Source organism: Pinus tabuliformis, chromosome 8 (assembly GCF_031772625.1).
Source record: "Pinus tabuliformis cultivar Carrire ecotype Pingquan chromosome 8, CPIR1, whole genome shotgun sequence".
Classification (NCBI taxonomy): domain Eukaryota; kingdom Viridiplantae; phylum Streptophyta; class Pinopsida; order Pinales; family Pinaceae; genus Pinus; species Pinus tabuliformis.
In genome coordinates, this window is record NC_142294.1 from 456,845,741 (window position 1) to 456,867,316 (window position 21,576).

Below are 21,576 nucleotides of genomic sequence, written 5' to 3' on the forward strand. Positions count from 1 at the left end.
CCCAAGTGGCCATGGAAGATCTATTTTGTTTGCCCTGATGATCTCTTATGGAACCGCCAAAGCTAGCTACCCCTAGATTGCCCTTAGAAGCTCCATCAATGTTTACCTTGAAGAAACCCTGTGGAGGGGGCTTCCAACTACTTGCCCCTATGTTTATTGTTCTCGCTCCCTTTATTAATCCTTAAGGATTGATGGACTGGAGTCCCAAATTAAGTAAAATATCCTCCTCTTGAGGCAGACGAGGATCCTTAGGAAGTGACTTCAATAAGCTTTTTACTGTGTCTTTAAGTTGTTTTAGAATTTTATCGATTATGTGTTGGGGCTCGTTAGCTTTATCTTTGAATATCCGCCTATTGTGCTCTTTCCAAACATTCCAAATTACAAAGCCTGGTACCAGCATCCAGGCTTTGTTAATGATATCATTCCCTGAGAAGTTCTTTCTCCAGTTTTTCAAGGTGTTGGAGATGTTGAGACTTCCCCTGTCGGTTTGTCTGAAGATTGAGGCCACCCAGTTCCACACGTTAGCAGAAAAAGGGCAGAGGTTGAGAAGGTGTTCAATAATTTCCTCATGTGATCCACAGAGGTGACATTTGCAAGGGCCACTGAAGCCTTTCTTTAGGAGTTTTCCCAAGTTAGGATCTTTCTTTGATGCACTAACCAGATGAATAACTTTATTTTCATCTAGTGAGGAGTTTACCAAAGCTCCTTCTAGACTTGATCAATATTCACAAAGTTAAATCCTGTGACTGCTGGTTTTGCCTCTTTGAGGTTAAAGTTACCTTCATTATTCTTTCCCCGTCTTAATTGTTCAAGTGAGGAGGAAACCAAAATCTGTCTATGCTCTAAGTTTCTGATAAGAGCATCTGCCTTGGCCTTCAAAGGACTCTCACCACTGTAACTTAGATCCTTCCATTTCCTCCATTTTTTCATTATTCCTTCCCTGGTCCTAGAAATCTTTTACCATTAACAGATCTTTGCTATCTATGTCTCTCTTGAGGGCTACCAGGTCATTCCTATACAGGATGGGTTCTTGTTTCCAGTTGTCCTCCTAAAATCAAGCACGGTCCCCTGCTCAGATTTCCCAGAAATAGTGTTGGTGAACAATGCTTTTATTCTCCCAAGCAAGGTTCCAAATTTGTGAGCCCCTTATTTGTCATAACATTCGAATATGATCCTTCTCCTACCAATGCTTCGCATACTTTTGTTTCCAAATCTTGGCCCAAGGTACATTTGGCTGCTTGATCCATATCCACCAGAGCTTAGCTCCCAAAACTTTGCTGAGAGTCTCCGGATCATGCAGCCCCAAGCCACCATGGCTTTTGGGCTTGTAGAGCTTGTCCCAGGCAGCTAAAGCCCACTTCTTTTTCTCTTCCCCTATGCCCCATAGAAAGTCTCTTTGTATGCTCCTTATCTACTGCTTAATACCTTGAGGAGCAGGGAGAGCTGATGATCCAGGTGGATGTTGGTGGCCACCCACCTATCCCATTTGCACCCCCACAACTATCTCTTTCAATTTCTCTGTTTCCTTAATTATAGCACAGTTTACTATTTTTAGCAGTTTTTCGGGTCCTAAACTTCTGGAGCCGTTTTGAGGCCCTAAACGACGTTTTTTGGGAAATCCACCACCAGCAATTTTTTTGACTAAAACTTCTCCTTTTCGTCGTAGTCCTCAAAGAGATCTTTCCAACGGGCTATCATGCGCGTCAAACGGAGATAGTACGACCAATTCGTGACCGCGGGAAGTTGATGTACCAACTTACCCAAAAATGGGGCCCACAATTTGGCGTTTCATCTTCTAGGGTTAGGTTTTGGAATGTGAAGGGTTTTCCATTGTTTCTCAACAATAAATAGGCCCTCGAGCCTCATTGTAACACAGTTTTTGGAGAACAGTTCAGAGGCATGTAGCCGACACATCTCTTCTCAGAGATAAGCTACCATCGCCCTAGCTGGGTTATTTCCATTTCTATTTGTAAGCATATTTCAGTATTTTACAGCAATGAAATGAAGTATTATTTCCGCTGCATATTTGTCTTTATGGTTATCTCTGTATTTTATTGCGTTCTTGTTTAAATCCGGATCAGTGGTATCAGAGCGGTCTTCTTTTTCTCTATTTTTCTTTGCATGTCCCCAACGAGGTCGGGATATAAGGAGTTAGGTCTGGAACTGGTCGAACCTTTGCAAGACCAGCCTCGCAAATCTCGACGACCTCCCATGGCGGATGAGAAGAAAAATGAGGGGGCAGGAGATCCTATCAAAATCTTGCTCGAAGAATCCCTCGAGCGACAAAGGAATGCGATGATGGACAACTTTGCCCAAATCCTTCAGTGGCTACCTAGAGGCGACGCATCGACTTCCAACAGCTACTTTGGAAATGCCACACCGTTTAAGGTACAAGTTAATTTTGAAATCCACATCTTCAACGGTCAAATAGACGCAGATGCCGTAGATAAATGGTTAAATCTGCTCGATGGGTATTTTTCTGTTCATGAATTTTCAAGTCGAGAAAAGATTGTTTTCGCTCTTCTCAAAGCAGCCCCCCATGTCAAGGACTGGTGGGAAACCTACTACGGACAGAAGGATGAAAGTACAAGCTCACTGTTTTCAGCCGCACCCACCTGGAATGACTTCCAGGATGCCATCAAGGAGCAGTACTACCCTGTCAAAAGCTATGAGGACAAATACATCAAATGGACCACACTGCGGCAGGGACGAGACCAAGATGTGTTGGAGTTCACAAACATTTTTCATACCCTTCGCACACAATTGGGTATCAAAGATTCTGAGTTGCATCTGGTACTCAAATATCGCGGCTTCCTACACAGATACATCCAGGAAGAGATGGAGTTCTTGAACATCTCTTCACTCGGCACAGCATAATGATACGCTATCAAAATCGAGCAAAAGTTAAAACAGAAGAAGCGAGACTTTGGATCTGCAAATCCAAAGCCCAAAGGGCAAAACCAAGGCAGGGTGACCCAACATAGCTCGTCGAAGCCGCAAGAAAAGAACAACACCATGAAGCCAAAGAAGGACACAGGAAAGTGGTGTGAGTTCCATAAGAGTCCCACTCATAACACAAGTGAGTGTCGGACCAAGCAGTCGCTGGTGGCCGAGTTGAAGGCTTCCGAATCAGATGCATGTTCCGACTCTGAGTCAGAACCCGACAAGGGGAATGACAAAGGGAAGCAAATCATTGATGCGGATCCCAGCGCCACTGTTGCTACTGCCAAGATCCAGAAAAATGAGCCCGAAGATCCAAAGGAGGGGGAACGTCTTTTCCACTCACAGATGTGGGTGAAGGGTTTGTCGCTGCAATTCATTGTCGACAGTGGCAGCCAAAAGAACCTCATTTCAGCAGAGGTCGTGAAGCGGTTGGGCCTACCAACTAGACCCCACCCACAGCCATATAGTATCGGTTGGCTTCACGAAGGACGAGACCTCAAAGTTCGCTAGCAGTGCCGCCTTCCCTACAGCATCAAGCCCTTCACAGATGAGGTATTGTGTGATGTTACACCTCTGGATGTTTGTGATGTACTATTAGGCCAGCCATACTTGTGGAGGCGACATGCTGTGTATGAGTCAAGGCCTCGCGGTGTCATCATTTCTTTGGATAACTCATTATACAGGATACCGGAGGTAGCCCCACCTACCGCCACCTCTTTGATCACTACCAAGAAAGGCAACAAGCTCATCTCACAGACTAGGAAATTTATTTTCTGTCTGGTTCGCTCCCAAAGTAAGGGGAAGATCGTTGCTACATCCATGACCCCCGCGAAGGGTTCCTCCACACAGCAGCAGCAACAGAGGGATACAGTCGTGACAGAACACAGGAACAACTTCTACTTACCCGGAGGGGTACCACACAAGTTTCAGGTGGCCGACAAAGTTTGGTTACATTTGCAGAGGGAGCGCCTTACCAGAACCCATCAGAAACTCACACCACTTTGACATGGTCCTTACACCAGTAACAAGGCTATGGGAAACAATGCTTTGAAGCACAACATTCCTCCATTCCTTCGCTTGCACCAAGTGTTCAATGTGGACCGTCGCCGACCATGCTCCCCACCATTTCTGGACACATCAGAGATTGTAGAATAGCTCACCAGAGACCCAGCTCAGCAGAAGCTTCCTCATCTCAGGGAGGAACTCAACGCAATGGGGACGATTGCTTCCTAAGGGGGGAGGAATGATCCAGGTGGATGATGGTGGCCACCCACCTATCCCATTTGGACCCCCACAACTGTCTCTTTCAATTTCTCTGTTTCCTTAATTATAGCACAGTTTACTATTTTTAGCAGTTTTTCAGGTCCTAAACTTCTGGAGCCATTTTGAGGCCCTAAACGACGTTTTTTGGGAAATCCACCACCAGTGATTTTTTTGACCAAAAATCATCTTTTTTGTCATAGTCCTCAGAGAGATCTTTCCAGTGGGCTATCATGCGCATCAAACGGAGATAGTACGACCAATTCGCGACCCCGGGAAGTTGATGTACCAACTTACCCAAAAACGGGACCCACAATTTGGCATTTCATCTTTTAGGGTTAGGTTTTGGAATGTGAAGGGTTTTCCATTGTTTCTCAACAATAAATAGGCCCTTGAGCCTCATTGTAACATAGTTTTTGGAGAACAGTTCAGAGGCATGTAGCCGACACATCTCTTCTCAGAGATAAGCTACCATCGCCCTAGCTGGGTTATTTCCATTTCTATTTGTAAGCATATTTCAGTATTTTACAGTAATGAAATGAAGTATTATTTATGCTTCATATTTGTCTTTATGGTTATCTCTGTATTTTATTGTGTTCTTGTTTAAATCCGGATCAGTGGTATCAGAGTGGTCTGCTTTTTCTCTATTTTTCTTTGCATGTCCCCAACGAGGTCGGGATATAAGGAGTTAGGTCTGGAACTGGTCGAACCTTTGCAAGACCAGCCTCGCAAATCTCGACAACCTCCCATGGCGGATGAGAAGAAAAATGAGGGGGCAGGAGATCCTATCAAAATCTTGCTCGAAGAATCCCTCGAGCGACAAAGGAACGTGATGATGGACAACTTTGCCCAAATCCTTCTGCGGCTACCGAGAGGCGACGCATCGGCTTCCAACAGCTACTCTGGAAATGCCACACCGTTTAAGGTACAAGTTAATTTTTAAATCCCCATCTTCGAGGGTCAAATAGACGCAGATGCCGTAGATAAATGGTTAAATCTGCTCGATGGGTATTTTTTTGTTCATGAATTTTCAAGTCGAGAAAAGATTGTTTTCGCTCTTATCAAAGCAGCCCTCCATGTCAAGGACTAGTGGGAAACCTACTGCGAACAGAAGGATGAAAGTACAGGCTCACTATTTTCAGCCACACCCACTTGGAATGACTTCCAGGATGCCATCAAGGAGCAGTAATACCTTGTCAAAAGCTATGAGGACAAATACATCAAATGGACCACACTGCGGCAGGGACGAGACCAAGATGTGCTGGAGTTCACAAACATTTTTCATACCCTTCGCACACAATTGGTTATCAAAGATTCTGAGCTGCATCTGGTACTCAAATATCGCGGCTGCCTACACAGATACATCCAGGAAGAGATGGAGTTCTTGAACATCTCCTCACTCGGGACAACATACCGATACGCTGTCAAAATCGAGCAAAAGTTCAAATAGAAGAAGCGAGACTTTGGATCTGCAAATCCAAAGCCCAAAGGACAAAACCAAGGGGGGTGACCCAAGACAGCTCGTCGAAGCCACAAGAAAAGAACAACACCATGAAGCCGAAGAAGGAAACAGGAAAGTGGTGTGAGTTCCACAAGAGTCCCACTCATAACACAAGTGAGTGTCGGACCAAGCAGTTGCTGGGGGCCAAGTTGAAGGCTTCCGAATCAGATGCATGTTCTGACTCTAAGTCAGAACCCGACAAGGGGAATGACAAAGGGAAGCAAATCATTGATGCGGATCCCAGTGTTGTCATTATGATGCATGTGTTGTACTTGATGGCAACCCTCTCATAGAAGATCATCTCACTTGTATACATTCAGATGAATCCACAGAAGAGATATCAGATATGACAGAATACATGGATGTAGGACAGTTCAAAGGGATCAGATGACAATTCACAAGTAAGCTTTGCCATCAAGTCCAAAGGGGGAGATTGTTGGCATTATGGCTAAAGTGTTGTCCTTGATGGCAACTCATACAGGTGATGGATCACTGTACAACAGGTCAGTAGCAGAGATTGATGATTAGCTCACAAATAATGAAGAAAACAAGAGGTACGTAGGTACACCGTACAAAAGCTGCGGACCCGCAGGCATGTCATAGATAAAGTGCGTACATACCCGCAGGTACACCATGTAAAAGGTGCGGACCCCAGTTCACTCACTTCAAGGCAGAGAAGCGCGCTCACGTGGGGTTTCTTATGTTTGGCCCGTGGTATTTAGCCAGCCATTCTTTATTCTATGGTTTTGTCCCGTGGTATAGGATCTAATTTAGCCCCAGTTTGGATCCCTTGTATTGGTTATCTATGGTAATGATCCATGATTTTAGGAAGAGCCTACCTATATAAAGCAAAGGATATCATTTGGCTAGATGTGTGTGAAATTAGAAGATCTTAAGAGAAGCTAGATCTGAAATTATTGTAATCGGTTTGTGAGAGAGAGTTGAATGAATATCAAGGAGAAACATGAGAATTACAAGTCGGATCTACTAATGGGTTGATATCTCCTCGGCGCAAGTTCAAATCTGTAGATCTGATAGTCTGGGTTATTCTTGAAGTCTTGAAATTATCTATACCCACAGGAACGCAAGTACAGTAAAGGAAAAGTGCGTAGGTACGCAGGCCCAGAAGCGTTGCAGGTGCGCAGGTTCACAGGCCCAGAATTGCGGAAGGTGCGGAGGGGCGTAGGCATCCCATTGGACACAGAGCGGAGGTGCGCAGGAAGTCTGTAAGACACAATGCGTGGGTGCGCAGGAAGGCAGTTGGAAACAGTGCGGATGTACGCAGGTGTTCTATGGGTGAAGCTGCGGACTTTTCATGAACTCTATTTAGCTACCCCTATTTATTATTGTTGTGTCCTGGGTTTTGAAGTGATGTCTGGTATTATGGTCTGATAACAGTAGTGATTGATTGAATGATTATGATTAGCTTCAGTATTGATAGATGAATGGATCAGGTTCATAATGACTTATCCTTATATGATTTGGTGGACTAGATCTGGTTGATAACTCTCATTGTATATGTATTGATCTGGTGATTGGGTGATTCAGAAGGTTGTTTGATTATGAGCTTCAATATTGTTGTTGGGTCCAGTATGAAAATTGGATGAAATGTGGCCTTTCAGATTATGTGTTGTGCTTCAGTGTATCCAGTCTGAAAATTGATAAAACGTGGTACCTGGAGGAGAGAAGATTGTAGTTCAGCACCTACGTACTAGTATCTAAGCTAGTACAAGAGCTAAAGGAAATCTTTGGAGCATTGTAGCAGGTAGCAGCCTACGTACTAGTAAATGGACCGGCTAGTACAAGAGCAAAGGGGGTTGTAGCTCCCGTACTGGTATAAGACTGCACCAGTACAAAACATTATAAAAGGATTTTCTTATTAAGAAGAAGATTGAGATGACTTGCAGCAGGTGGTTTTCTCCCGCATTGGGTTTCCACCTTATATCATGGTGTTCATGTGTGTGCCTTATGTGTGATGATCTACTCTATGCTACTGCATCTGTTAACTGATAATATGGTTGATAATGTTCTAATGCACTCATTGAAGATCAATTAACTTAATCATAAGAAGTTGTGGAAGTAGAATATATGAATCAGAGTTTGGAAATGAAAAAGTTGTATTGACTTGATAATACTGATTCACCCCCCCCTCTCAGTATTATTTCCAACAATTGGTATCAGATCAGGTCCTTTCGTAGAAGCTTGATCGCTTGAAGGAGATCCGTGGAACAATGGGAAAGAAGCTTAAGAAGAAAGCTCATAAGAAGAAGAAGACATCTCAGAGGAACTATGACAGTGGGAGAATCGATTGGGGATTAGGTATAAGAAGCTCTTTAGATTCAGAATCAGATTCAGAATCAGTTCAGAATGAAGATGACCATTCAGGTATGAATTTGCTATCCTCTGATGTTCCAGCTATCTTTCCTTTTGGAAAAGATGAAAGTGATAGTGAGACTACTGAATTTGCTCTTATGGGTGAGCAAGAAAGATATCAAATAGAGGCAGAATTTAACAGGCTGACAAACAAAATTAGTGAACAAGAAAAACTTATGAACATAAAGAGTGGTGCCCTCAAAGAAGCTGTTACTAGACAAAAATCTCATCGAGAGTTATGCAAGGAAAAGTATCAAAAGTTGCAGGTTGAAGCAACATCTCTAAGAAATGAAGTCATTGAAAAGAACACAACAATCAAGGAGCTCAGAGATCAATCCAGTTATTATGAAAGTCTTTAAGCCACGATCCTCTCACTAAAGGAAGATCTTGAAGAATCAAAGAAGCAGAATGAAGATCTACACCAAGCAATTGAAAAACAAGACAACGAAGTCATCATCTTAAAATCCCAGCTGGAATGTGCCTTCAGAGTTTGTCAAATGCAGTAGGATCTGAATGAAGAACAAGAAAAGGAGATACTCAAACTAAGGCAATAAATGGAAGAAGGAAGAAAAGTTGAAGAAGACATGAAGAAGAAATGTCTAGAAAAGGAAGAACAACTTCAAGTTGATGTAAATATCTTGAAAGGTAAATTAGAAGAAAAGGATAAGCTCTTACGATTTCAAGATAGTACTAAAGTCTTGGATGATATTCTTAATAGTCAAAGGTCTCCTGCTATCAAAATTGGTCTTGGCTTCCATGAAAATATTGAAGGTGAATCGAGTTCACAAGGTGAGGCAAGGAACTCTAAAGAGAAATCTAAAGTGATCAAAGAAGAAATGAAAGGTCAATCTCATCATCTACCAAGGAAAGAGATTCTTCAAAGAAAGTATTTTACTCCTCCTATGAATAATGTTGAATGTTATGTATGTCATAATCTTGGACATGTTGCAGCTATATGTAGAAGAAGAAGGGTTCAAGACCATTATGCAGAAAGATCATCACATTCAAGGTACTTTAATGGATATTGCTTTTCTTGCAATATCTATGGTCATAAAGCTGCTGACTGTTACAGGAGGAATATGAAACATGTAAGATGTTATGCATGTAACAAGTTTGGACATATAGCAAAGGAATGCAGGAACAAAGCACGAACATCACACCAAAAGGAGAAAACATCATCACGCTTGAAGATATGGAGGAAAAAGGAAGTTCAGTCAGAAAGTGGCGGCACAGCACAACATACAGACATACCAGAATCAGAGGGAGCTGAAAGTACAAAACTTCAGTGTCCTGAATCTCATATGCAAACTCCATAAAGGGAAGTCGCGTATATACGCAAGTTGGATACTGCACAATCGCGTATATGATTGTTTGAAGAAAGGCAGTAGGGAAAGTGAAGTTGGAAGTGAATCTATGAAGTATGATCTCTCGAGCACAAGATCAGATCTGGGAATCTGACTGTCAGTGGCACAGAGGAGGAATGTTAATTGGGTTCTAATCAGAGGTACGCAGACCATTCACTGTGAAAGTGCGGGCGTACGCAGCAGAGCGGAAGTTCCGGTGCGGAGGAACGCAGGTGATACACAGAGAATGTGCGAGGGTACGCAGCGAAGCAAAAGTGCCAGTGCGGAGGTACGCAGCGTGATAGAGGTTCAGGTGCGGAAGAACAGTAAAGGTACGCGGCGTGGCAGAGGCTCAGGTGCGGAGGCACAGTGAAAGTACGCGGCGCTACAGAAGCCGCAGGTGCGTAGATACGCGGCGCGATTGATGGCACAGGTGCGTGGGTACGCGCTGTAGTAGAAGGCTCTCTGCGTGAATACGCAGAAACACAGAAAGTCAAGTGCGTGGATACGCAAAAGAGCGGAAGGTGAAGTGCAGAGCCACGCAGGCCATATAATGAGAAACTGCGGATCTGTGTTAAGGCATTTATTGGCTGACTTTTCTTGTTGATAAGAGATGACAGATGGCACAAGTTTAGGGGGAGCATATGCTCTTAAATGCATTGTTGGAATTATGGTCCTTGGTGACCTTGCTTATGATTCATCTTGCTATGGTTATGAGTTGTTCACATGGTTCTTGGATCAGATTTGTGGTTGATTCAATAATGGTGCTTGCATGGAGTCTTTATTGTTCTTGGCACATATATGGATGAGGATTGTTGGCTGGATTCATGGTTGACTATTCAAAGTTGCATTAATGCAGATATTCCAAATTGATTATACTTGGTTCATAATGGCTATGAATGAGTTGATGCAGACATACCTTGATGATTCATGCACTAATGCAAGTTCTTGATCTAGTTGTTGTTGACAGATACTATGGAGCATATCATACAGTGTTGTTGCTGATGTTTATCTTAGGTGATTGGTCTCTGTTATAAATGTCATATCACGACTCATGATGTAATAGTATGTCTCTATCTATTGTAATCATCTCTTCAGGTCATGTAACGACCTATGTTGGTTTCCCCACTATGCCTGGGATGAAGATGTAATGTATTTAGTTCTTGATGTATCCCCACTTGATTGGGTGATGGATGTATGTATTGAGTCTTTTGGTGATAGGAAGGTCATTTATGATATATAGAGTCATGTTCTTCTTGTAGAACATCTTTTTGCAGACCTTGCTTACAGTCAGGGGGAGCTTGAGCATGAACAACACAATATAGAAGAGCAGATATTTCAGCTTGTTCTCAGAAAGATCATTATCAGATTGGTGCACCATGGCATATACAAAGGGGGAGCTCATTTAGAGACTTCAGTAGATCCGCTTTATAGTCAGGGGGAGCATGTTCTTAGGGGAAGTAAAACCCTTTTCCCTTGATGTCAAAGGGGGAGAGTGATTTGGTGTTGTTGCCATCAAGTCCAAAGGGGGAGATTGTTGGCATTATGATGCATGTGTTGTGATTTGGTGTTGTTGCTATTAAGTCCAAAGGGGGAGATTGTTGGCATTATGATGCATGTGTTGTACTTGATGGAAACCCTCTCATAGAAGATCATCTCACTTGTATACATTCAGATGAATCCACAGAAGAGATATCAGATCTGACAGAATACATGGATGTAGGACAGTTCAAAGGGATCAGATGACAATTCACAAGTAAGCTTTGCCATCAAGTCCAAAGGGGGAGATTGTTGGCATTATGGCTAAAGTATTGTCCTTGATGGCAACTCATACAGGTGATGGATCACTGTACAACAGGTCAGTAGCAGAGACTGATGATTAGCTCACAAATAATGAAGAAAACAAGAGGTACGTAGGTACACCGTACAAAAGCTGCGGACCCGCAGGCATGTCATAGATAAAGTCTGTACATACCCATAGGTAAACCATGTAAAAGGTGCGGACCCCAGTTCACTCACTTCAAGGCAGAGAAGCGCGCTCACGTGAGGTTTCTTATGTTTGGCCCATGGTATTTAGCCTGCCGTTCTTGATTCTATGGTTTTGTCCCGTGGTATAGGATCTAATTTAGCCCCGGTTTGGATCCCTTGTATTGGTTATCTATGGTATTGATCCATGATTTTAGGAAGAGCCTGCCTATATAAAGCAAAGGAGATCATTTGGCTAGATGTGTGTGAAATTAGAAGATCTTAAGAGAAGCTAGATCTGAAATTCTTGTAATCGGTTTGTGAGAGAGAGTTGAATCAATATCAAGGAGAAACATGAGAATTACAAGTCGGATCTACTAATGGGTTGATATCTCCTCGGCGCATGTTCAGATCTGTAGATCTGACAGTCTGGGTTATTCTTGAAGTCTTGAAATTATCTATACTCGCAGGAACGCTAGTACAGTAAAGGAAAAGTGCGTAGGTACGTAGGTCCAGAAGCGTTGCAGGTGCGCAGGTTCGCAGACCCAGAATTGCAGAAGGTGCGGAGGGGTGCAGGCATCCCATTGGACACAGGGCGGAGGTGCGCGGGAAGTCTGTAAGACACAGTGCGTGGGTGCGCAGGAAGGCAGTTCGAAACAGTGCGGATGTACGCAGGTGTTCTATGGGTGAAGCTGCGGACTTTTCATGAACTCTATTTAGCTACCCCTGTTTATTATTGTTGTGTCCTGGGTTTTGAAGTGATGTCTGGTATTATGGTCTGATAACAGCAGTGATTGATTGAATGATTATGATTAGCTTCAGTATTGATAGATGAATGGATCAGGTTCATAATGACTTATCCTTATATGATCTGGTGGACTAGATCTGGTTGATAACTCTCATTGTATATGTATTGATCTGGTGATTGGGTGATTCAGAAGGTTGTTTGATTATGAGCTTCAATATTGTTGTTGGGTCCAGTATGAAAATTGGATGAAATGTGGCCTTTCAGATTATGTGTTGTGCTTCAGTGTATCCAGTCTAAAAATTGATAAAACGTGGTACCTGGAGGAGAGAAGATTGTAGGTTAGCACCTACGTACTAGTATCTAAGCTAGTACAAGAGCTAAAGGAAATCTTTGGAGCATTGTAGCAGGTAGCAGCCTGCGTACTAGTAAATGGACCGGCTAGTACAAGAGCAAAGGGGGTTGTAGCTCCCGTACTGGTATAAGACTGCACCAGTACAAAACATTGTAAAAGGATTTTCTTATTAAGAAGAAGATTGAGATGACTTGCAGCAGGTGGTTTTCTCCCGCATTGGGTTTCCACCTTATATCATGGTGTTCATGTGTGTGCCTTATGTGTGATGATCTACTCTATGCTACTGCATCTGTTAACTGATAATATGGTTGATAATGTTCTAATGCACTCATTGAAGATCAATTAACTTAATCATAAGAAGTTGTGGAAGTAGAATATATGAATCAGAGTTTGGAAATGAAAAAGTTTTATTGACTTGATAATACTGATTCACCCCCCCCTCTCAGTATTATTTCCAACACCCAGTGCCACTGTTGCTACTGCCAAGATCCAGAAAAATGAGCTCGAAGATCCAGAGGAGGGGGAACGTCTTTTCCACTCACAGATGTGGGTGAAGTGTTCGTCGCTGCAATTCATTGTCGACAGTGGCAGCCAAAAGAACCTCATTTCAGCAGAGGTCATGAAGCAGTTGGGCCTACCAACTACACCCCACCCACAGCCGTATAGTATCGGTTGGCTTCACGAAGGACGAGACCTCAAAGTTTGCCAACAGTGCCACCTTCCCTACAGCATCAAGCCCTTCACAGATGAGGTATTGTGTGATGTTACACCTCTGGATGTTTGTGATGTACTATTAGGCCAGCCATACTTGTGGAGGCGACATGTTGTGTATGAGTCAAGGCCTCGCGTTGTCATCATTTCTTTGGATAACTCATTATACAGGATACCGGAGGTAGCCCCACCTACTGCCACCTCTTTGATCACTACCAAGAAAGGCAGCAAGCTCATCTCACAGACTAGGAAATTTATTTTCTATCTGGTTCGCTCCCAAAGTAAGGGGAAGATCGTTGCTACATCCATGACCCCCGCGAAGGGTTCCTCCACACAGCAGCAGCAACAGAGGGATACAGTCGTGATAGAACACAGGAACAACTTCTCCTTACCCGGAGGGGTACCACACAAGTTTCAGGTGGGCAACAAAGTTTGGTTACATTTGCAGAGGGAGCGCCTTACCAGAACCCATCAGAAACTCAGACCACTTCGACATGGTCCTTACACCAGTAACAAGGCTACGGGAAACAATGCTTTGAAGCACAACATTCCTCCATTCCTTCGCTTGCACCAAGTGTTCAATGTGGACCATCGCCGACCATGCTCCCCACCATTTCTGGACACATCAGAGATTGTAGAACAGTTCACCAGAGACCCAGCTCAGCAGAAGCTTCCTCATCTCAGGGACGAACACAACGCAATGGGGACCATTGCTTCCTAAGGGGGGAGGAATGATCCAGGTGGATGTTGGTGGCCACCCACCTATCCCATTTGGACCCCCACAACTATCTCTTTCAATTTCTCTGTTTCCTTAATGATAGCACAGTTTACTATTTTTAGCAGTTTTTCGGGTCCTAAACTTCTGGAGCCATTTTGAGGCCCTAAATGACGTTTTTTGGGAAATCCACCACGAGTGATTTTTTTGACTAAAAATCATCTTTTTCGTTGTAGTCCTCAGAGAGATCTTTCCAACGGGCTATCATTCGCGTCAAACGGAGATAGTACGACCAATTCTCGACCCCGGGAAGTTGATGTACCAACTTACCCAAAAACGGGGCCCACAATTTGGCGTTTCATCTTCTAGGGTTAGGTTTTGGAATGTGAAGGGTTTTCCATTGTTTCTCAACAATAAATAGGCCCTCGAGCCTCATTGTAACATAGTTTTTGGAGAACAATTCAGAGGCATGTAGCCGACACATCTCTTCTCAGAGATACGCTACCATCGCCCTAGCTGGGTTATTTCCATTTCTATTTGTAAGCATATTTCAGTATTTTACAGTAATGAAATGAAGTATTATTTCCGCTGCATATTTGTCTTTATGGTTATCTCTGTATTTTATTGCGTTCTTGTTTAAATCCGGATCAGCTGAAAACATGAAAATGGGAATGGCCTGCAGTACCACCTGTGTGAGCATAAGCCACCCTGCTAAGTTTAAAGATCTGCATGTCCCCTTTCTGATCTTGTCCTAAAGTTTATTTAAAATTTGTTTCCATATTTTCTTTCTTAGAGGTTTGTCTGTAAGAGGAATGCCAAGATATTTGGAAGGTAATTATTCCCTTTGAAAACCATCTGGATTCATAAAATTTTCCTTTTTGGGGATTGAAGCTATGAAGGAAGCGTTCAGTGCTTTCAGAACCTTTTTGGATTTTCTCGAGTCTTCCACAACCTCGAGGATGTCCCATTTGACTGTTTCCGGCAGGTTTTGAAGAAGTCTACATTGAATCCATTCGGGCCTGGTGCTTTTCCACTTTGCATTTCCTTAATCACCTCACTGACCTCCTCTTCCGAGACTGGCCTGTTGAGATTATGGTTGTCCTCTCTGGTAACCAACTTAGGAATATACTGAGTGAACTGATTAATGAACCTAGATCTATCCTCCATTGGCTCCTTTGAAATATTGAAGAAGTGTTGTACTAGACTCGATTCCATGTCTTTGTGAGAGACAAGCTCAATACCCTGAGAATCTTTAATCTTTGTGATTCTATTGTGTGCTTTGTGGGCCATAGTGGATTTGTGGAAGAACTTTGTATTTCTTTCTCCCTCTTTGATCCATTGAATCCTAGATTTATGTCTCCAGAAAATTTCCTCTTGTAAGCATTGATCCTACCATTCTTCCTGCAAAGAGTTAGTTAGTTTTTGCCTCTCTTCATTGAAGCCCTCTGTGATATTGATCTGATTGATTTCCTGGAGTTTCTGCTCAGTTTCTATTCTGGCTTTGAGGATATCACCAAATTCCTTTTTGTTCCAAGCTTTAAGTTTGGATTTGATATGTTTCAGTCTCTGTTGGAGCATGAACATTTTAGTACCCTGAATATTCAACTCCTCTTTCCACCATTTATCAATGTTACTGGTGAATTTGGGGTGTGCAAGCCAGGCATTTTCAAATCTGAAGGGCCTGTTTCTCAGAGTGCCCATAAAGGTAGCTTCTAGCTAAACTAGCCAGTGATCCGAACCTCCAAAGGGCAGAATGGAAGCTATGATGGCTGGTCCTGTGAGGAGGAGATCCTCAGAAACAATAAATCTATCAAGTTTGGAAGCCACTTGGGAAGCCCCTCCCCTTTTATTGTTCCAAGTGAAGGTTCCATTAATTGTCTCAGTGTCCACTAGTCCCATGTTCATAATGAAATCTTGGAAGGCTTCAGAGTCTCTGCCTAGCTGTCTAGTGCCTCTTTTTTTTTCCGAAAGAGATTTTATCATATTGAAATCACCTACAACTATCCAAGGCATGTTGGGATGTCTTGCTCTTAGACCTTCTAGGGAGGTAAGAAGCTTGAGTTTATATGCTTGCTTTTGAGGTCCATAAACATTTGTTATCATGTATGTCTCCTTATCACCGATTGGATTACATACTAAAGATAGATAGTTCATGGATGCTTTAGCGTTTAGGATTCCAAATTTCTGTGGATCCCACAGCGTGAGAATCCAACCTTCCGAGTTATTTTCTTTAACCTCTAAATACACATACTTGATTAACCATTTGTTTTGAATTTCTCTTATTTTGTCCATTGAACATTAGTCTCCTTAATAAGGACCATGTCTGGTTTTTCTTCTTTAATTCTGTTACTTAGATTCCCTTTTTTCCTTCTACCACCTATACCTCTAATATTCCAGGTTGTGAGCTTCATTAAGAAAGGTTAGTAAAGGAATAGCTGGTAAGATCTTTCATCTTACCTGAGTTAATCAGTAGTTTTCCACATTTAATTACCAATTCATTCTGTCTTTTCCTACCTCTTTTCCTTCCTGAGTTCTTTGGAGATTGTGCCTGTGAGTTATCCATCATTTTGATCCCACTTGGCTCCTGGCTTTCATGGTTTCTTTTGACACCCATTCCCTTCGATTGTGCCCTCCATAGAAAGAGTTGTTGAACTCGATCATAATCTTCTTTTGGGAAGGAGTCCACTCCTCTGTTCTTTCCTTGTTCTAGAAATATTTCTAGATCTAGATTTCCCCTGTCTAGATTCTCCCATAGTTCATGGTCCTCCCTTCCTGCCTCATCTGGAGTCATCTCATGGTACTTACTAATCTCCATGAAGCTTGGTAGATCCTCCTTCTACTGGTTGTTTTTGGTGATATCCTCCATTTCAACTTTCGTATCCTACTCCTTAAATACGTTTTCCCTATCCTGGACTGTCTCCACCTTCTCCTCTACTTCCTTTAGGATTTTGAAGTTGTTGTGTCTTATGTATCTGTCTTCACTGATCTTCTTGTGTGGCCGTTTACCCCCTTTCCCTTTGTCCCCAACCTTGGTGAAACCTTCGTGATCTCTATCCAAAGAGGTTTTCCCATTGCCTTCCATATTTTTTGTTGGGTAGTCTCTGAATAGATGATCATGTTCATGACATTTGCAGCACCTGAATGGTATGTGATCATAGTCCACCGTTTGCACCCATTCTTCATCATATACCTATAAAATTATTTCTTTCGGAAGGGCTCCAAATAGATCCATTTCCACATATATTCGGGCAAAGGAGGTATATTTACCTTTAAGGGTTGCCTCTAATATCTTCAGAAAATGCCCCAACTTGTTGCCTATGGTTTTCAAAGAATCTGGTTGCCAGTAATCTAGAGGTAATGAGTATAGTCTAATCCAAACTGGTACGGATGTAAATGTTTCATGTTCGTTGACAAAGTTCATCATCCATGGCTGCATGTAGAGTCTTTCCGTAGCATAGAAGTAAGGCCCTCCTTCGAACACTCTGTCTTTGTCATCTAGGCTTGTGAACACCACCGTGAAGAAGCCCTTAGAACCCAGATGTAAATGTATTTCTCCCTTTGGATTCCAATGGCTCCTAATCTAGATATGTAATACCCTCTCCATTAGCCATAACCCCATGAACTTGCAAATGATCGCATGTTATTTCATATGGTCCCTATGCACTTGAATCACTGGATCACTTAGTATGAACAGGGGAATGATGCTCGATATTGGTTTACAAACTCCTGTAGTTCTCGTGGAGGTTTTTTTTCTATTGCCGCCTCCCTTCTCCTTTTCTTTACTTGTTTCCTATTGATTTCCCTCCTGATCTTGTAATTCATTTCTTCCAACTGTCTCCTTGCCTCTAGCTTCTAAAATATTTTCTGACGGTTTTTTGAAGTGCTTCCCTCCGATGTCCTTGCTTCCCTATGTGACTTCCTAACTGTAGGAGGGAGCGACGCTCCTCCCTATGTGTCCCGCCATGGAACCCTAATGCAAAACCTTAGTGCCAACTTCAATCCTTGCTCACGTTTCTCAATCTTGACTATGTCTACCTTTTCAATGTAATAATAAGCTTTCCAGAAAAAACTATTTTGTTATCTCCAAAACACCAGAAGTTAGAAGGTGACTCAAGTGATACAATTCCACTTGATCAAGACACTAAATATTTTGAAACTTCACCTGTTTATGAAAATATCATTGTTGTCCCCTATCTATCAATTGAAAATTATATTGAAGAGATAAGGAAAAGAAACAATCATAGGGTAAAGTTGTTAAAACAGGAAAACAAGAAACTAAGGAGAAATAAAACAACTCAAGAAATGGTTAAAGGATTCCAGAAGGACCTATAAGAAGAAGATAGAAGTCAAGGAAATTGGGGTTCAAAGTGAAAACTTTCTCAAATCTGCTGAAACTCAGATTGAGGAAATTTGTACCAACTTTTTGGGAACACAAGCAAATTTTTATCTCTCTATGGCATCAACTAAAGTAGCTACTCAAACAAATTTTAGTAATTACTTTAGGTGAAGCTACTTAAACTGAAATTATACCTCCTTATTCTCCTTTAATTAAGGATGCCATCATTCAAGAATTGAACATAGAATTGGCAAAGTCTCAACAGATTTTAAGGCAATATCAAGGTAAAATCATACCCTCGGCATAATACCAAGAACTCTTAAAGAAATTCAATGCATTATCAGTTACAGAAGATGAGACTTACGTTGATCTTAGGGAAGAGCGGAAAAGGGTAGAGAAATTACAAGGTTAGCTCCAAAAACCTTTGGAGCAAATCAAAGAATTTTGTTCTATTTACACAGATGCATTGTCTTGCAGATCCCGTGTCAAAAACTATGCACTATTTTTACTTGAACATTACTTGTTCTTGAAAATTAAAGCTTTGAGATCAAAACAAACTTTTGAATTTACTACCATTACTGATTTTATCAAGTGTTTTCAAGAACATAATGAGGATGTAAAATAATTCTTATGTGAATTGTATTTACTTAATTTCTTTTTGGAGGATGAAAAGGATGGAAATCCTAGTCCTTTCATTGGGGATGTTAAGTTCCAAGATTTTATATACTTTGCTAAAAATCAAATTAAGTGGGATAAAGCATACACTATGTTGTAGAAAAGAGAGAATGGACTAGGTCTCTTGCTTAGAGGTGAGCCTGCAAGTCCCTTATGAACTTTCATACATCGTAAGAAATTCATGGAACAAACTGGAGTTGTGTATATTCTAGCTCTTATTCATAGAGATACCCTCAGGTAAGGCATTGAATATTTTGAAGAAATCAAGGAAGAAGCCTTTCAGGTTACAAAGCAAAGATGGAATGCATCCTCCAATGAGGTCAAGAATAGAGAACTCTTCAATTACAGGAATTTCAGGGCAGCTGCTGCACGAATGGCACATTATAGTAATCTGGTTAAGACAAAAGGTCCCACTTGGATTGGATGCTGGTATAGAAGTCCTATTATCTTGTATCCCCCAGAGGAGTATCATTGTGAATATGAGCTTTCTAAAAGACAAGAAACCATGGATTTTGAGGTACTCTGAAACAAAGATGTCTTTCGGCTTTATAAAGGAACCACCTATCTGACATATTCCTTAACTTTATTACATGTCAACTATCTTATTGCATGAGGACATGCAAATAGGTAAGCTGGCGGGCATGTTGGATTGTGAAAAGGTTATGATTTTCCTCTTTATTACCTTGGTTGATATTATGTTTTTCAATGATTTTACTTTCAGTTTGAGGATATTTGGAAGAAAAGGAATATGGAAAATGATTGAAAGTATTGTCAATTGATTTAAGTATTTTTGATGTTATAAGTCTTAATTTAAGTTAACTTGTGTGCAAAACAACTTGATTGGATGATCGTTGTTCCTTCGGATGAGTGAAAAGCACTAAGTATGGACAATTTTTATCTTAATTGGGCAAATTCTAGCCAGGAATATGCACAAGACAACTCAGGGAGATACATATTGCTATTTGAAGCTCCGATGATCATGATGAGCAATCCTGAGGATCTCTCAAACCTCATGATAGCTCCATTTACTAGCATTTTTATGTAATATATAAGTCAGTGGTAAATAGAAATGGAGAGAGACTTTATTTTTCATTCTTACAGAGAAACTTAGAACATTGATTCAACCTTGAAGTGTTATAAATGATTTTGTAACTTTTTTTGATATTAATGAAGATTTAAAGCTTTTGCGCTAAGTTCTTGTATTGAGTTTCTTACAACAATTCCTTCTGGGGACCTCAGGCCCAGTCACAAGAAGATTTACTGCTCGGTTGTATTAATTTCATTTACTCTCTTTGTGAATATTGGTTATGCTATTTCCTTTCACAGTCAGAAGTGGGTTGAATATTATGTTTTCTAATGCTACTACTTTTCCTAAATTTGTTAAATGCATTTTATGAGATTAAATTTTTTACTGAATAAGTTTACTGAGTTAATTCAGCTTTGTAAGACTTTCGAATAGCGATATGATTTAAGTAATTTTACTTTATTAATATGATTCTGTATAAGCATTGTGAATTTGATTTTTGAATCTAGGTTAATTCCTTTGATGAGTTCGGAATTCTAAGTAATAGGAAGTAAACTGGTTGCTATGTGAATAGTTTTTTCTGCAATGATTGGATAGATTTAGGACATCCAGTGAGTCTTTTGTAGTAATAGTTTCTTACATTTCGATCCTCTAGGTTTTTAGATTACACATATTGTGTCGATAGCCTTGAAATAAAAGATGAATCCCAGGTTGGGAGAATTAATGTAGGATTAAGATTGATTTTTAGAATTCATCTTAGTTACCCAACACTGCTCATCACCAATCAAAATTAAATCATCAACATATAAGACAATAATAAGAAAATTTTCTTCTACCAAAATGTGATAGAGGTTTGGAGCCGCTTCATTTTTGGTGAAACCCAAAACAGTGAGATAATTATCAATCTTGGTGTACCAAGCACGAGGTTCTTGTTTGAGACCATATAATGCTTACATGATTATGCACACATGAAAGTCTCGATCAAATGTCTCAAAACTTTATGGTTGCTCTGCGTACACTTCCTCCTCAATAAATCCATTGATAAATGTGTTTTTTACATACATCTTGTGGATCTTCAACACCATCTACAAGACCATAGAAAGAATTGATCTAATGGATGTGTACCTTGCTATATGAGTAAAGGTCTCCTCATAGTCAATTCCCTCAACTTCAAAGTATCCCTTGGCCACAAATATGGCCTTATACCTCTCTATCCTTTTTTCTGTTGCATGCTTAACCTTTAAGATCCATCTCAAGCCCACAATTAATTTATCTGTCGGTCTTGGGAACATTTCCGAAGCACTGTTCTTTACAATGGATTCGTATTCCTCCACCATTGCATCAACCCATATAGATTTCTCTATTTCTTCCTAAAAAGAGGATGGCTCAGTCTCTACAAGCTCAGTCATTAGATCCATCTAGCCAGTGTACTGTTCAGGTGACCTTCTCTACTTGTGAAAATTTGAAGGAGCTCCCACATTTTCCCTCTTATCCTGCACAAGGCTATTAGCTTCCATGGTTCTCTTTTTTCCTTCTCTGGATGGTTCTTCTTGAGTGTATGTCTCCACTCTCTGCTCCTCAATTTTTCACAGCTCCACAACTTCCTGATGCTCCTTCTTTGGAGATAAAA